Source organism: Piliocolobus tephrosceles, chromosome 1 (assembly GCF_002776525.5).
Source record: "Piliocolobus tephrosceles isolate RC106 chromosome 1, ASM277652v3, whole genome shotgun sequence".
NCBI classification, from domain to species: Eukaryota; Metazoa; Chordata; class Mammalia; order Primates; family Cercopithecidae; genus Piliocolobus; species Piliocolobus tephrosceles.
In genome coordinates this window covers 204465878-204481312 of record NC_045434.1, presented here as the reverse complement: position 1 = coordinate 204481312, position 15435 = coordinate 204465878, and the positions used below count along the sequence as shown (strand labels likewise).

Sequence of the window (15435 nt, the reverse complement as noted above, 5' to 3'; positions counted from 1 at the left end):
GGAGTCTCACTCTGTCACCCAGGCTGGAGTGCAATGGGGTGATCTCAGCTCACTGCAACCTCTGCCTGCCAGGTTCACGTGATTCTCCTGCCTCAGCCTCCTCACTAGCTGGGAATATAGGCGCCCGCCACCATGCCTGGTTAATTTTTATTTATTTATTTATTTTTAGTAGGGACGGGGTTTCGCTTTGTTGGGCAGACTGGTCTTGAACTCCTAACCTTGTTATTTGTCCGCCTTGGCCTCCCAAAGTGCTGAGATTACAGGCATGAGCCACCGCACCAGGCCAGGCCCACCTTCCTTTCTAAATGGCACTGGACAGTTGGTGGAATGTGCCCTGACCTGGTCCTGCCATTTCTTGTCCTTGGAGACAAACCTGCCCCAGACACTGTCCATGCATCCCTTGTCTTAAGGCCACAGGCCTTTCTGTCTTCATGTGGAATCTGGCAGCCTACAGCCCTAAAGAATGGGAATAAATGATCTCCTGTTCACTCCACCCCGGCCCACTTGCACCTCACCCAACCCCTCCATTCAATAAGACGTCTACAGTCTGCACCTGGGCCTTCAGCAGGAAGAAGTTAGATGGTGTGCAAATCGGGTCCAAATAGCCTTCGGGTGACATCCAGGCACTCTATAACCATGCAACTGTAATAGGTTGATGTTTATCTTGCTGGATGTAGGATGTATGCATTTAATAAAGTATTAATATGAAGACCAGATTGCTTCTCCTGTCAAGCGGCAGAATGAGATTAGAGAGGAGAGAGAAGTTGGGTGCTATCCCCTAGACATTCTCCTTTGCAAACCAGGACTCCTTTGCTTTGCAGAATAAATGCATCCTAACAGGGTGACTATAAAGGGACTTTCTCATAGGATTTTTGCATTGCAAAATCAAAATATGTTCCAGAGAGCAGGCACAATGCTCCCGTGGAGTGAGTGGATCTACTTTAGTGGCAAAGAAGTTTGGCTGAATGTCAGGTGTTAGGCCTAGCTAGTGCGGGGTAACATTTGGGGAGAGTTTTTTCAGTAATCTATACTTCCAGCTTTCGACGGCCAGTCCTGATGTGGAGACTGTCTCTGCTGTGCTAGGGAACTCCTGAGCCCACGTGCATACCCCTCTGAAGTTTGTTTTCCTCCCTTTATCACAGGATGTCTCAGCCCCAGCACTTTTGGTGCTTGGAGCCAGATGACTCTTGGTTGTGGTGCTGTCCCTGCACTGAAGGGTGTTTAGCAGGATCCCTGGTTCCTGCACACCAGATACCAGTAGCACAGCCCCCTCCAGTTGTGACAGCAAATAATGTCTTCAGACATTGCCAACTGTTCCCTGGGGGTCAAAAGTCACCCCTGGTTGAGAACCACTCTGCTTTCTTGAACCATCTCTTTATTTTATATTATTTTTTTCTTTTGTAGACAGAGTCTCGCTCTGTCACTCAGGCTGGAGTGCAGTGGCATGATCTTGGCTCACTGCAGCCTCCACCTCCTATGTTCAAGTGATCCTCCCACCTCAGCCTCCCAACTAGCTAGCTAGGTTTACAAGTGTGCACCACCACATCCAGCTAATTTTTGTGTTTTCAGTAGAGATGAGGTTTCACCGTATTGGCCAGGCTGGTCTCGAACTCCTGACCTCAAGTGATCTGCCCTCCTTGGCCTCCCAAAGTGCTGGGATTGTAGGCATGAGCCACTGTGCCTAGCCTTCCTTGGACCATTTCTAATGGCTGCTAGAGTGGAGACGTGAAATCTCCCTGGGCCAGTCGGGCTGTTGCCCTGATAACTAAGCTGCCCAGCATGAAGAGTCTGAACTCAAGAGTTTTGATCCTGCAAGAAGAACCCATTCCCTTGTTCTTCAGTGGGAAAACCCTGTCGCCTGAGTTCATTTAAAACTGATGCAAATCCAGAGAGCAAAGCCACACAGCATTCAGAACATGTCTTAAGACAATAGGTTCAAGGAAACAGCGTTGTTACTGAGCGAATTCCCTTTGCAAATTTCCAGGCCCTTCCGTGCCAAAGCGAGGTAATCCAGTTTAATGCGAGTTGCCTTTTTGGGAGAGAAAAATAAAAGACAAAATATTTAAGGATTCCTTTATTCTGCTTTTAGCTTCTGAGCCCAGCAATTAATTCTTATGTGCTAAAGGACTTCTGTGTTTATGAGGCATTATTATTTAATGTAGGCCTATTTTAAATTGTAATTTTTTTCATTAAGTTGCCTCTTTGTACTTATTAAGACCAGTTTTATAACCTAGCATAGACTGTATTCCTTGAGTAATAACTATTTTTCTTTTAAAATATTCCTTAATAACCCATCATCCATATTTTAAATTTTATTCTGAGTCAGAGATACCTCCCTGTTGCTCACGCGTCTCTCCTCATGTTTCTGAGTGATGTTGGAGGATGCAGGGCTGCCAGATCCTCTGCCAGTTTTGCTTTACGTCTCAGTGCAGAAAGCAAAACAGCAGCCACTGGTGACTGTCCAGCCTCCACACTCCTGAAGCCCACCTGGAGCAGCCAACAGGTTGGGCCATCTGCCCCACAGCTTCCCAGCAATGTTCCATAAGGCAGGCTTGCTGGGAGCAGCCAATGTGGGGCACAGAGAAGTGGGATAGTTGCAGGGAGCTGGAGCATGGCAGGGCAGTGAAACCCAGGGCATCTGTGGCAACACAGCCCCCGGGTGCCGGGCACAGTGCTACGCTCCTTGCCTGGGCATCTCTCTGCATCTCCCCTTGCCAGCCTTAAGAAGTAAAGAGAATTATCCCATTTTGCAGAAGTGGAAACTGAAGCTCAGAACAGTGGTGTGACTTACTCAGGGTTGCAAGGCTGGCTTGTGATAGAGTCAGAAGCTGTCCCCAGGCCTGTCTGATTCCCAAGCCCAAGGTCATAATCTCTCAGCACTAGTGGTCCTGACAATTCTCCTACAAGCAAGGAGACCAACTTCTCCAATACAACATTTCAGAACACCTTCTCTGCTGTTCTCATCTTGGCATCGCCATTGTCCTGAGAAGTAAGCACCACGAGCCCGTTTGTCAGATGAGATGACTGAGGCCCAGAGAAGAGTAGGGACTTGCCCTTTTGTGTCCATGGCAGAATGAGGGCTAGCCCGGGGTCTTCTGCTTCAAGGTCCGGGTTGCTTTCTTTTCTTCCTTCCCCAGCCTGTGGTTTCCCCACTGCTGACTGCACCACCAGCCCAACCCAGGGGGTCCTGGCCCCTCTGCTCAACATGCCCCTGGCCCTGGAGAGGGCACTGCAAAGACAGCCATGGGCTGTCAGAGCACCTCACAAGCATCCTGTGCCACATCGGTCTCAGCCCTCCTCCTTCTCAGCCGTTTCAGCTGTTCTTGGTTGCAGGGTTGCTCCAGGGTTAAGAAAATGGTAATTCCCCTCACCTACCACCAAGGACATGGAGAAAGTTCCAGAGGGTGACCGCAAGCTGTCAGATGAAAGATAGTCAGAGAAAAGACACTGGTGTGGTAGGAAGGTCACAGGACTGTGCTTTAGGAGACAGGGGTCCTGGTCTTGAGTTGCCTGTTAATTGGCTCTGTGGCCTTCGCCTGGGCCTTTCTCTTCCCTGGGCCTTGATTTATCCATCTGTGTAACAAAAGGGTTTCAATTCCATATCCTTAAGTCCCCACCCTCTGATGTTCTGCCATGGGAAACCTGCTTTGGGACTCTAGTTCAGCAATGGTATGGCCAGACCCACTGACTGATTTTGTTGCTTTTTCATTCATCTTATTCATTCATTCACTATTTTTCCACCAAGAACATTATTGAATTCCCACTGTGTGCAATGCATTAGTGGAATGTAATAGTAGACTAACTGCTGTAACAAACCAAATTTCAGTGGCTTAACACAGTGGTATGTTATTAGTGATTCATATCGGGTCCACTGGGGACCATAGGAGGACTTGGCTCCACACAGTCATTCAAGTACTCAGGTTTCTTTCATCCTCTCATCTTATGATTCACCCTCTGCTAAGTCCTCAGAGCCCTCCCCACCCTGGTGATGAATGGAGAGAGAGGGTGTGCAGGCAGCATGGCAGGTTTCTAGGAGCCAAGCAGGAAGGTCATATTCCCCTGGCCAGGATATAGTCACATGGCCCTGCCAAACTGCAAGTACTGACTGAGTAGCCAGGAGGGAAAGGAAATGGAGTGTGGGGAGCACACGGCCGTCTGCCTGGGTCTAGGGAGCACACACACAGCACAGAGCAAGGACCATGTACAAGACAGAAGCTTCAGACCCCAATGTGAACTCGGGTGAAGGAGTCTGGGACAAACACAAGAATGTGAGGTCCCAGGTGGATGCGGAATTGGCAAGTCCAGCATTGCATCCCACAGGAATCCCTGTCATCAACCCAGGATCTGCTGCCTGAGGAAGCATTTCCCTAGTCTCATCACCTTCCCTGCCCAACACTTCAGAGGCATGAGGACTGACTGAGCAAGTCCTGCCCTTCTCTGGCCTCATTGTCACCCATCCATAAAATGGGAAGAAAAATGACCAACATTAGCTTTGCAGGGAATTGGAGGAGCATCAGGTGTCTACAAAGGGTCGTAGAACAGCCTTCCCAAGTCTTATTAATAGTATAAGCATATCATTATCAATAATGAAACACAAATTAATAATAAATAAACAAACGAATGATAAATAATACATACATCATGAATAATACATAAACCCTACAAGTTTTTGAACATCTATTGCCTCTGACAGAGGGGAATTTGATTAGTTTGCTGGAGATTAGAGAGGGGGAACATTTCAAAAGAGCCCGGGAGGCGGGGCAGGGGATGGATGCCAGAAAGCACTGGGAACTGCTCCTTGCAAAGGCTGCAAATCATTTGAAGTCCCTGGTGGCCCAGAGTTGAGCTGATCTGTTAGGGGAGGTGAGAACCAGGAATCTTGAGTGGGATGCTCCCCCTCTGATGTTCTTTCATGGCCCAAATTTAGGATGGGAAATCCCTAGCTCAATAAGGCAAAAGCATCCAGCTGCTACAAAATTGGAGTCCATGGTCCAGGCTAGGCCAGTTGAATATACCTACTGTATTAGTCCGTTTTCACACCGCTCTAAAGAACTACATGAAACTGGGTAATTTATAAAGAAAAGGGGCTTAATTGACTCACAGTTCTGCACAGTTAAGGAGGTCCTGGGAAATTTATAGTCATAGAGGAAGGTGAAGGGGAAATAAGGTATGTCTTACATGGAGGCAGGAGAGAGAGAAAGTGAGGGAGAAAGTATCACACTTTTTTTTTTCTTTTGAGATGGACTCTCACTCTGTCAGCAGGCAGGCCAGGCTGGAGTGCAGTGGCGTGATCTTGGCTCACTGCAACCTCTGCCCCCCGGGTTCAAGCAATTCTCCTGCCTCAGCCTCCCAAGTAGCTGGGACTACAGGCGCCCGCCACCACACCAAGCTAATTTTTGTATTTTTAGTAGAAATGGGGTTTCACCATGTTGGCCAGGATGGTCTCGATCTCTTGACCTCGTGATCCGCCCACCTCAGCCTCCCAAAGTGCTAAGATTACAGGCGTGAGCCACTGCGCCCAGCCAGTATCACACTTTTAAACCATCAGATCTCGTGAGAACTCACTCACTCACAAGAACAGCATGGGAGAAATCTGCCCCCATGATCCAAACACCTCCCACCAGATCCCTCCCCTGACATGTGGGGATTACAATGCAGGATGAGATTTGGGTGGGGACACAAAGCCAAACCACATCACGTGTAGAACTTAATAGTTCATTCATGGATTCATTCATGGATTCATGGATTCATTCCTGGATTCATTCATTCATTCATTCATTCATTCATTCATTCATTCAATGTGTCTTCAATGCCAGTAGTGTGGCCAGTGGCATGCAACGCACTAAGAATGTAATAACAGAGACATGCATTTGGCCCGTCAGAGGCTCCCAGTCTACTGTGGGAAACAGACTGGCAAAAAGAAATATCCTCATGCAATGAGTTAGGGCTATGGTAGATGTTGTGAGAGGGCCACCTAACCCAGATTTGAGAATGCTGGGCATGGGATAGGTGAAACTGGAGTGTACATCAGGAGTGGTCTTTGGGGTAAATGATATCTAAGCTAAGACCTGAAGGACATAGCGAAGTGATGGGGGCAAAGTGACGGTCTTCCAGGCTGAAGGAATGGCAGGTACAAAGACCCAGTGGCCCAATGCAGCCTGACATACTTGGGAGCTCTAAGTAACTCAGGATGGCTGTGGCTCAGGGTGCAAAAGATAGAAGGGCAAGAGATGAGCAGAGAAGGAGGAAGGCTCATGAGTGGTCTTGTGTAGGGGTCAGGGGTTTGGACTTCATCTCAAAGGCAACAAGGAGACAAAGAAGAATTTAGATGCAGACCAGGACATAAGCACCCTGGGCTACAGCATAATCCACATTGTTCCAGGGCTCCATAGCTCACAAAGCCCCAGAAGGTACAGTGTTCGTGTCTTGGTTCATTCATTATTTCATTTGTGCAGCACACTCACTGAGCACTCATCATGTGCCAAGCATTATACGGAGGTGCATACCACGTCCCTGGGCTTAAGGAGCACTAGTCTGATGTCTGAGACAGACACACGAAGAACCACATGTTATATTATGATGGAATGTGTTTGGGTTGTGACTGAGATGTTTACAAAGGTCTATGAGCTCAGGAGAGGGTGTATCAGACTCATATCAATCAAGGAGGGGGTGACTGTCACATTGAACCTGGAAGGATACAAATTTCCCTACGTGAACTCAGAGGAGAAGGGCGTTCCAGGAAGAGGAAACAGCACAGGGAAAAAGAGTTGGAGGGGTTTGGAAGGGCTGAGGGGGGGCCTGCTGCAAGGTGGGCAAAGGCACAATGTGAGACTGATTGAGTTGGAGGGGCCGAGAGAGGCAAGCTCATAAGGGACTCGGTTGGCCATGACAGAGTCTGAACTTTATCCTGAATTGGAAGGCAATGGGGCAGGGAAATTGAATGGCATTAACCAGACAGGTGGTATAATCATATTTGCATTTTAGAAATATCATTGAGACTTTAAATGGCTGGTACCTTAGAGGGACAAGTTTGGGGGCTAGAGATCAGTGAGCTGGCTATTGCAGAGTTCCACCGGGAGATGTGGAGGGGCCAAACTGAGGCCGGATTGGTGCAGAATAGAGTGGAAAAGACAGTTGTGAGAGTTATTGGAGAAGCAGAATTTATCCGTCTAAGAGACCGATGACCTGTTAGCTTTCCCCCTCTTTATGGAGTGGCTTTCTTTTCTTAAGAGGCACTGCCCACCCCCGGCCCCACCTCACACCCTTGTTTCTGCCAACAAGGAGGTAGAAGGTTGGGAGTGCCCATTAGTCCAGCATAGAAGAGTGTATTTCACGGAACTCTCTGTACCTGCCTAGAAGATATGGTTGCAGTAATTGGTTTGTTGTAATAATATTTATTACAATAGTAATTACGCAGCACTGGAACCCAGTGAGGATGTCCTTAGTGCCAAGACAGGGTATTTGTCTTCATAAGATAGGAGTGACCTCTTTCTTCATGAGTGGTAGTGCATGGAGTTCCTGTTATCACATGGAGATAAATTCGAGACCCACAGCAGGGGGAGAGTGGTGCGAGGAATTTATGTGGCCCTGACCGTCATGGTCCATCCCAGCAAGACCTAAAATCCAGCTGGGGGAGCTGCTGTCAACCACCTGACCATCCATCTGCCCCAGATCGAGTCGTGGTGTGGTCCACAATGGTTCTCTTAGGAGATAAGGGTCCTTGAATTCTTGTCACCACTGCTGCACTTCCAGATAAGATGCAGAGTGGGCTGAGAACTTGTCCCTGCTCTCAGGAGCTCCTAGTCCAGTGGCAGACACACCCGCTGCCCCCTGAGAAAAAGATGGATGACCCATGTTGTTTTTCAGTCTTCACTAGTTACTTGCTATCAATAATTAATGGTTTGGGTGACACACGGCAGACACTTCTGGGCCAAAAAACTATTCCAGAGGTGGGTTCAGAGGACTGCGTGTCAGAGATGTGGTGGAACAAATTGGCCAGCCCAGCCACAAGTCTCTTAGAGTTTCAGAAATGTTCTCAGTCAAACACATCTTCCTGGCCCTCCTAGCAGCCTTTGCTGGCTTTGAACTTGAAAATAGCCTCAACCATCAGTCTTCCTGCTGCCCCCTTGTGGATGCATTGTGTCCTGTTACTATAGCAGGGTACTTGACCCTGCTACACCCCAGCAAGACTTCTTGTGTACTTCCTAGCCCCTAGTCCCACTACCCACTACCCACTCCTGTTTTCAGCTTCTTCATTTAGAAGCAAGGGGGAGTGGGTTGCCATGAGATGGTGGGAAGAGTACTGGACTCAGAGTCAAAGGGCCTGCCTGCCAAGTCTGGTTCTCTGTGATGGTGAGAAAGTCACTCTGCATCTCTGAGCCTCTGTCTCCTCACCTGTAGAATGGGTACACTATCCTACAGGGCTGCCATGGTGATCAATGAGATGGTAATTACAGAAATCCTTTGAAAACTGCCAAGCACTGGTCACATGCTCATTTTTTCATTCCTTCAACAATTATTTATTGGGCTCCTACTAAGTACCAGGCACTGTTCTAGATTCTAGGGATATAGTAGTATTAGTCCATTCTTGCATTGCTATAAATAACTACCTGAGACTGGGTAATTTATAAAGAAAAAAGGTTTAATTGACTCAAAGTTCTGCAGGCTGTACAGGAAGCATGGCTAGGGAGGCCTTGGGAAGCTTACAATCATAGCAGAAGGTGAAGGGGAAGCAGGCACATCTTACGTGGCTGGAGCAGGAGAAAGAGGGGGAGCTGCTACACACTTTTAAACAACCAGATCTCTTGAGAACTCACTCATTATCATGAAAGCAGTAAGGGAAAAGTCTGCCTCCATTGTCCAGTCACCTCCCACCAGGCCCCTCTTCCAACATTGGGTATTACGATTCGACATGAGATTTGGTTGGGGGCCACAGAGCCGAATCATATCAAAGTGGTAATTAAACAACATGAAATCAAGGACTTCCAGCTCTGGTGAGATGAAGTAAAGATAAGCTTCACTTCATCTTTCACTAATTCAAATATAAAACCTAGGTAGAATATATGGGCATCTAGTTGAAAAATCTGAAAAATAAATACTAGCAGATGGATTGGGGAAAAACACCAGAATCAAAATGCCACATAAAGAATGAAGATAAATAAAACCTACAGTCTTACTAGGTAATACTTAAAGTATGCAAAATACAAATGAAAATCCCTTGATACACACACACAAAAAAACACTCATGAAAATCTCAACTCACATGGGGAAAGACAATAAGTAGACTACAATGATGAGATGGCACAGATGGTTGAATTATCTGACAGAGATTTTGAGGCAGCTATTAGGAAAATACTTGAACAAGTTATCAAAAACAGTCTTGAAACAAATAATAAAATAGAAAGCCGCAGCAAAGACATAGAAGATATAAAGAAGAGCCAACTGAAAAACTAGAGCTGAAAAATGCAATAACCAAAATAAAAAACTCACTGACTAGACTCAGTAGCAGAATAGAGATGACAGAGGAAAGAATCAGTGAACTTGGAAGTAGATTAATAGAAATTATCCACTCTGAATAACAGAGAAAAAAATATTGAAACTCGCACACACAGTCTCATGAGGTGTATAGTCTAGTTGGAGGTCAGGGATGTCAGCAGACAATAAACAAGTAAGTATATGTAGGCAGTGATAAATGTCTAAGAAGGAGTAAAGCAGGGTAATAAGTCAGAGAGTGACAGGGGTGCTATTTACATGGGATAGTTGCAAGAGTCTTCTCCAAAGAGGTTTTGACATTTGAGCAGAGAAAGATTGAGGAGTTGAGTCATGTGGGTATCTAGGGAAAGATTGTTCTGGAAGGTGCGAGCAGCAAGTGCAAAGGCCCTGAGGTAAGGATATTCTTAGGAAGCTCAGGGGCCAGCAGCGTTCATTATGAGTAGAGAAACTGAATGAGTTCAGAGTGAGGGAAGCTGAAATCAGAGAGGTGGGGAGGACACAGGGCCAGGTGAAGGCAGAATAGGTGGGTCAGTGAGGAGATGGAGCAGTAGGTGAGGCAACAAATGATGGTGGCCGGGTGCAAGGAGGTAGCAGCGGAGGGGTGAGCTAGTTGGAGTCTGCATATATTTTATAGAGCTTACAGGACTTGCTGGCTGCTTTGATGTGAGCATGAGAAAAAGAGGTTCCAAGAAGTAGACAGGTGTGCTCTGCACTCCCTGATTGGGAAATAGGAGAAAACATCACATCAGTGTAGGGCCTGTTTCCTTGAGGTGCCTGGAGACAACCAAGAGGTACATCAAGCAGTGATGGACTGCCTTACAGCAGGGTTCCCTACCCAGGACTTGGGCATGGGCATGGAGGATGTTTGCATTTCTATGTGTGAAGTTTCCTGGCTAATCTGAGTCCATGCATCTGGGTTTGTGAGATAGCATGAAGAACCACACACTCATCTGCTGCAGGCTCCTTTGTTAGCTCCCTTGGTGGTAAGGAAATGGGAGAAGCCAGGAAGATAGGACACCAGCTCAGCTCACTGTCACCAGGAGAAGCAGAATGCTGTTCAGGATGCTGCAGCAGCTCCTCCTGCAGCCCTGAGTCTGCTGGTTGTGACACTCACCCGCTGAGGTGGGCACTAAGTCTCTTGCTCGAGAGCCTTGTTATTATGGCGGTTCAGTTAAGTGCCACTACCTGTGGATTTGTCTGCTGTACAGTCTCTCCCCTACCATAGTGCTGTCTGCTGACTCATGGTTAATGTCTCATATCCTACCATCCTGAGTGAGAGAACCTGAAGGGGTGGCCACTCACCACCCAGTGCTGATTTCCTCTGTTGGATGCAGTTCTGATGCTTGGCTTCACGGGAGGCCATTGGATACTCCAAGCTGGCAGCAACACCAATCCAAGCAGATGTGGTCAGAGAGGCAGGTTCAGAACACACCTGAGGTCAGGGGAATCTTCGGCCCAGGCTGCTTAGGGAAAAGCCCATTAGAAAGAGATGCTTCTGTGAGGGCCCTCCTGAGAATTATAAAACTGTCAAGGGAATGAGTAGAATCCATTTGTTTCTTTCTTCACACCATCTTTGATCCAGGCACTGTTCTAGGCACCTGGGGACCATAGCAAAGAGAAACAGTTCATAACCTGTGTTGAGGTGAGCATACCCTGAATATGTCATTACAAGTAATTTTCAGTGTCCCAAGCAGGAGGAGTGGGAGAGGCAGGAGTGCTTTGAGGACTATGGAAGCTTGAGGAGTTGTTTTCTTGAGGAGGTAACATTTTTTGTGAATCCTTGAAGGAAGACCAGGAGATATCCAAGTTATCCAAGTGAGGGAGAGGGCTTAGGGCAGAGGGACAGCCGGTGTTCAGGCCCAGAGGTTAGAGGAGGCTGTGTGTGCAGGAGAGCAGAGGCAGCAGAGCCAGGATGACGAGCGAGAGGGGCCGGAGGAACCTGAGAGCTAGGCATGGCCAGATCTCCCTGCTGGGGAGATGTGCAACTTTTCCTATGGAGTAATGGGAAGCTCCTGAAGACCCTAAAGAAGGCCAGGGGCGTGCATTTTAGAGAAATGATCAGGGAGCCCATGTGGCATACTTTGTCACCACCACTATCTTCTGAGAACCCAAGAGCAGCCATGGTCTGAGGAGGAGGTTACCATTCACTCTCACTCAGCCTTACACCAAGTCAAGGGAGGCACAGTTACCCCTATTATCCAAATAGGCACAGAGGTTTAAGTAAGTCAGCCAGGGCCATCCATGGGCCATGGTGAAGTTATAACATGGGTGAAAATTCATCTCAATTTGCCAGAAACATTGTCAGTTTTAGGTGCTGAAAGTCTCTCGTCCCAGGAGACCCCCTCGGTCCTGGGCAGATCGGGACATGTGGTGACTCTAACATAATTTACGTCTCTTTCAGAGACAGACCCATATCCCTTTCACGGAAGCCCCTACCGACCCCGTCCACCCCTGGGGCCAGACCTGAGCCATCCCTCTGGACACATCCCCTTGGAGCTGGGAAAGGGCGGGGAGCGACGCTGGGATGTTGCCAGGCGAGTTCCCTGGTGGAGGAGCTATTTGTCATCACCTCGTTAGAAGGGTGCCAGGTTCCTAAATATTGTCTGTGATTTTGCTAAATGTATCTTAACAGGAGTGGTGTAAACACTGTCAGAGATGGAGGGGAGAGTGATGGCGCCATCCAGGATAATGAACTGCTTAGTTAAGATGGATCTGTCTCCACTCCTGATCTGCTTCTCGATACCGCGCTTAGGGGGGCTTATGCATCGAGGCTGATTGGTGGCAAATTCAATGCCCTGAAAGACAGAGCTCCATCTGCAGCTGGTGGCTGAGTAATTGGTGGGTTTGCTTCTCCAAGGAATGGTGTTGAGTGGTACCCAAAAGGAAGGTGGCAGGGTGGCCTCTGCTTCTGGCCTCCCAGGTTCAGGCTCAGTTAGCATCTGACATGGGGTTAGTTGGAGCAGGAAGGCCCCCAAAATCAAGCTCCCTTCTCATTTTGCAGATGAGGAAACTGAGGCCCAGAAAGATGGAAAACTTGCCTGAGGTCCCAGCGCTGGGTGGCAGTGTAGCTGAGACCAGAATTCACCACTCCTCTGCTCTTCACTGCTGTGCTCCTAGCTTCCCCCACCCATGCCTGCTCAGCTGTGCCTCCTCATTCCCAGGGGCTCCATAGAAGGCATGAACCCCGAAGTGCTTCCATTCAGAAGCCCCTCCTGGACAGTCCCCAGCAGGGGCCTTCTTGAGCCTGCTCTCTAGTTTTATGTCCTCTGCTTTGGGGGAAGATCTCACTTTGTCGGTCTCCTGACTTTGACCCCTGGATGAAATGCCTGGTTGAGCAGGTCATCTCTGAATCTTCTCTTCTCTCCAGTCAGCTTCCAGATGCCAGTCTCTGCTCTTTCAACCTCTACCTTGGAGCTGTCTTTCCTAGACTGGACAGTGGAATGCTGGAGTGAGGCAGTCCAGGGAAGGGGGTTGGCGGGAAGTGTGATGCCACCTCAATCTGATCCAGGGTGTCCTGTTTGGGCAGAGCTTGTGTCGAATGAAGTCCTCTACCATGCTTTACCACTTTGGACCCTGTGATTATTCCTGCAACCACATTACATGTGGGGAAACTGAGTCCCATGGCGGTCCCATAACTTCCCCAGGTCACTACTGAATGCTAGAGTGAGAAACTTGAACGTTATCAACTGACTTCAAATTCTGGGGAGGTACGTGGGTGGGGAAGAGCCAAGAAGGATGGGAAGGAGATTTTCAGGAAAAGAACCAGTGCAGGGTATTTGGAAGATGATGGAATTTTGTGAAATCAGGGCTGGGGGAATATTCATTGGACCTAGAGGATAACTTTTCCTGTGTTTTTCTCTTGGAAACAGCTCCCTTGCTATATGAACCCTTGCCATCTCCTCTCCTGTGTGTGTGTGTGTGTCTCAGAGGTGTTTTCTCACCTCTGTGATCCAGGTGTTGATTAGTGCTGTCATAGCCTTGCCTGGCACATCTGTTGGAAAATCACCTTGCTTTCCACCTTCTCCCTCCTCACCCCAGCCAGAGAGCCTACCTCCAGACTTGAGACTTAGACTCCACGCATCGCCTGATGTTTGTCGTGGCCTTGGGTAATGAGCAGGCCACAGCTCATTGTCAGGTTGTGACCTCAAGCCCTGAGGCAGTAGGGTCTCCCCTCTGCCCACCATCTCTCACGTGAGCCTGGCCCCGACCCCAGCTCTCTCTGTTTATGGTTCCTATCATTCAGTGCATAATTCTGGGTTAGTCCTTTCCCCACTCACCTGGTCCAGCTCCTGCACTGACCTCCCTGCCCTGTCTGAGAGCCAGGCAGCTGGTGAAGACTCAGTGGCAACTGATGGAGCTGCAAATTGGGGGATACCCCCCAGAATTCCCAAGACACCCAATCAAGTAGTGTGATTCTGCTCCAGGCAGTAGCAAGAAGTGGTAGAAAGAAACTGGCTTTGGAGCCAGACGGCTCTGGGTTCAGATCCCAGCTTGGCTGCTCTGTCCATGTGGCATGGAACGAGGTGCTCCACAGCTCTGAACAGTAGCTCATTCCTGTCTGTGACAGAGGCATATTTACAGGAGGGTATGAGGATCCAAACTGCCTGTGCCCACGAATGCTCAAAATGCATCACTTACTGTATTCATATTTTAATACTGTACTGATATTAATGGAATTCAGATTCCAGAAGGAGAGGCAGATGTGCAAACAGACAATTGCACTCCAGTGTGACATACTCGTGGTCGCAGCATCGTACAAGGCATTGGCTGCTGCCTGAGCTGCTGAAAAAATGGGAGTGAAAGTGCTGGGAAAACTAGAAGTGACATGTTTTTAATCCTTAGAGCTAAACCTGTCTGGGCAGCCTGGAAACCCCACTCCCTCAGCTTCCTGTGGGTCTGAGAAGGGGAGTGCCCAGCTATGAGCATTTCTCTCTGCCAGCTGCTACCATGACTCCAAGTAGGGGCATCGCTGGAATGGAAGGCACAGTCACTCCTGCCTCAGTTTACAGCGGTGTTTCCCGATGTTTGTTTTCAAGGACTCCAGCAGGGCTGAGACTAGGGTGAGGCTAGCCAGGTGCACAGGGGGTAACATTCAAAGAGCCACCCACTTACTCTCAGGATGGTGCAATGAGAGTGTATCCTTTAATTTTGCCTGCAGGCCCCTTGCTTGCCTCACTCTCTTCCCTCCCATTCCTGGCTCAGGTTCTACAAGTGCTCTGAAAAAGATGGGCTCCAGGGTGTAAAATATTAAGAAAAATTTCCCACTCTGGCCCAAATTTGGAGGGTTACAAGGCACTGTGAGCACACAATCCAGCTTCAGGGCCTTTGTGCTTGACATATCTTCTGTCTGGAATGCTCTCTCCTCAATACCCCCATGGCTCACACCTTCCTTTATTCCAGCCTCCTCAGAAGGGCCTCCCAGGGCCCCTCTGTCTAAAGAAGCCCCTCCCCCGTTACCCTCCATCACTTCGGTCTGCTTTGTTTTTCCTCATTATGTTTATCACCACTGGACATATTTTCCATCATTTATTTGATTACGGGCTCTTCTGCTAAGCTGGCAGCTCCAGGAGGGAAGGGACGTGTCTATTGTTACTGATATGTCCCCTGCCTACAACAGTGCCTGGTATGGAACAGATTCTCAATTAATATATTTTTCATGCATATAGGAAAGACAGGAAGAAGGAAGGAGAGAAAGTTCAGAGAAGTCCTGAAGGGAAGAAGGGGTTTAATTATAGTTAACCCAATACCTCTCAAAATTCATGGATGATGGAAATCATGTTTTCCTGCCAGACATGGAGGCTCATGCCTGTAATTCTAACACTTTGGGAGGCCAAGACGGGTGGATCACTTGATGTCAGGAGTTTGAGATCGCCCTGGCCAACATGGTGAAACCGCATCTCTACTAAAAATACAAAAATTAGCTGGGTATGGTGGCAAGCACCT

At 48.3% G+C, this 15435-nt stretch overlaps 1 protein-coding gene across 1 annotated transcript in view; it reads left to right on the top strand.

The window, feature by feature from the left end:
• The window catches only part of IGSF21 (immunoglobin superfamily member 21), a 268005-nt gene that overhangs the window by 99217 nt on the left and 153353 nt on the right, over window positions 1-15435 (top strand). The gene's annotated exons all lie outside the window — the stretch shown is intronic.